The sequence below is a fragment of the Notolepis coatsorum genome, assembly GCF_963971535.1.
Source record: "Notolepis coatsorum genome assembly, chromosome: 3".
Lineage (NCBI taxonomy): Eukaryota > Metazoa > Chordata > Actinopteri > Aulopiformes > Paralepididae > Notolepis > Notolepis coatsorum.
This window is the reverse complement of record NC_140167.1, coordinates 214,325,593-214,328,092: the sequence shown is the minus strand read 5'-3', so window position 1 is coordinate 214,328,092 and position 2,500 is coordinate 214,325,593.

Sequence of the window (2,500 nt, the reverse complement as noted above, 5' to 3'; positions counted from 1 at the left end):
TCTGTCTGTCCCTCTGTCTGTCTCTCAGTATGTCTGTCTCTCAGTCTGTCTCTCAGTATGTCTCTCAGTCTGTCTCTCAGTCTGTCTCTCAGTCTGTCTCTCAGTCTGTCTCTCAGGCTGTCTCTCAGTCTCTCTCAGTCTGTCTCTCAGTCTGTCTGTCTCTCAGTCTGTCTGTCTGTCTGTCTGTCAGTCTGTCTCTCAGTCTGTCTGTCTCTCTGTCTGTCTGTCTATCTGTCTGTCTCTCAGTCTGTCTCTCAGTATGTCTCTCAGTCTGTCTCTCAGTCTGTCTCTCAGTCTGTCTCTCAGTCTGTCTCTCAGGCTGTCTCTCAGTCTCTCTCAGTATGTCTCTCAGTCTGTCTGTCTCTCAGTCTGTCTGTCTGTCTGTCTGTCTGTCTGTCTGTCAGTCTGTCTCTCAGTCTGTCTGTCTCTCTGTCTGTCTCTCAGTCTGTCTGTCTGTCTCTCAGTATGTCTCTCAGTCTGTCTCTCTGTCTGTCTCTCAGTCTGTCTCGCAGTCTGTCCTCTATGTCTGTCTGTCTCTCTGTCTGTCTCTCAGTATGTCTGTCTCTCAGTCTGTCTCTCAGTCTGTCTCCCAGTCTGTATCTCAGTCTGTCTCTCAGTCTGTCTCTCAGTCTGTATGTCTCTCTGTCTGTCTCTCAGTCTGTCTATCAGTCTGTATGTCTCTCTGTCTGTCTCTCAGTCTGTCTGTCTGTCAATCTGTCTCTCAGTCTGTCTGTCTTTCTGTCTGTATCTCAGTTTGTCTGTCTCTTTGTCTGTCTCTCAGTATGTCTGTCTCTCAGTATGTCTCTCAGTCTGTCTCCTAGTCTGTCTCTCAGTCTGTCTCTCAGTCTGTCTCTCTGTCTCTCAGTATGTCTGTCTGTCTGTCAGTCTGTCTCTCAGTCTGTCTCTCAGTCTGCCCTCTCTGTCTGTCCCTTTGTCTGTCTCTCAGTATGTCTGTCTCTCAGTCTGTCTCTCAGTATGTCTCTCAGTCTGTCTCTCAGTCTGTCTGTCAGTCTGTCTCTCAGTCTGTCTCTCAGTCTGCCCTATCTGTCTGTCTGTCCCTCTGTCTGTCTCTCAGTATGTCTGTCTCTCAGTCTGTCTCTCAGTATGTCTCTCAGTCTGTCTCTCAGTCTGTCTCTCAGTCTGTCTCTCAGTCTGTCTCTCAGGCTGTCTCTCAGTCTCTCTCAGTCTGTCTCTCAGTCTGTCTGTCTCTCAGTCTGTCTGTCTGTCTGTCAGTCTGTCTCTCAGTCTGTCTGTCTCTCTGTCTGTCTCTCAGTCTGTCTGTCTATCTGTCTGTCTCTCAGTCTGTCTCTCAGTATGTCTCTCAGTCTGTCTCTCAGTCTGTCTCTCAGTCTGTCTCTCAGTCTGTCTCTCAGGCTGTCTCTCAGTCTCTCTCAGTATGTCTCTCAGTCTGTCTGTCTCTCAGTCTGTCTGTCTGTCTGTCAGTCTGTCTCTCAGTCTGTCTGTCTCTCTGTCTGTCTCTCAGTATGTCTGTCTGTCTATCTGTCTGTCTCTCAGTCTGCCTGTCTCTCTGTCTGTCTCTCAGTCTGTATCTATGTATGTCTGTCTCTCAGTCTGTCTGTATCTCAGTCTGTCTGTCAGTCTGTCTCTCTGTCTGTCTCTCATTCTGTCAGTCTGTCTCTCTGTCTGTCTCTCAGTCTGCCTGTCTCTCAGTCTGCCTGTCTCTCAGTCTGTCTGTCTCTCAGTCTGTCTCTCAGTCTGTATATCTGTCTGTCTCTCAGTCTGTCCTCTCTGTCTGTCTGTCTATCTGTCTGTCTCTCAGTATGTCTGTATCTCAGTCTGTCTTTCAGTCTGTCTCTCAGTCTGTCTCCCAGTCTGTCTCTCAGTCTGTCTCTCAGTCTGTCTCTCTGTCTGTCTGTCCAGTCTGTCTCTCTGTCTGTCTCTCTGTCTGTCTCTCAGTCTGTCTCTCAGTATGTCTCTCAGTCTGTCTCTCAGTCTGTCTCTCAGTCTGTCTCTCAGTCTGTCTCTCAGGCTGTCTCTCAGTCTCTCTCAGTCTGTCTCTCAGTCTGTCTGTCTCTCAGTCTGTCTGTCTGTCAATCTGTCTCTCAGTCTGTCTGTCTTTCTGTCTGTATCTCAGTTTGTCTGTCTCTTTGTCTGTCTATCAGTCTGTCTGTCTCTCAGTATGTCTCTCAGTCTGTCTCTCTGTCTGTCTCTCAGTCTGTCTCGCAGTCTGTCCTCTATGTCTGTCTGTCTCTCTGTCTGTCTCTCAGTATGTCTGTCTCTCAGTCTGTCTCTCAGTCTGTCTCCCAGTCTGTATCTCAGTCTGTCTCTCAGTCTGTCTCTCAGTCTGTCTGTCTGTATGTCTGTCTGTCTGTCTGTCTCTCAGTCTGTCTATCAGTCTGTATGTCTCTCTGTCTGTCTCTCAGTCTGTCTGTCTGTCAGTCTGTCTCTCAGTCTGTCTGTCTCTCTGTCTGTCTCTCAGTCTGTCTGTCTATCTGTCTGTCTATCTGTCTGCCTGTCTCTCTGTCTGTCTCTCAGTCTG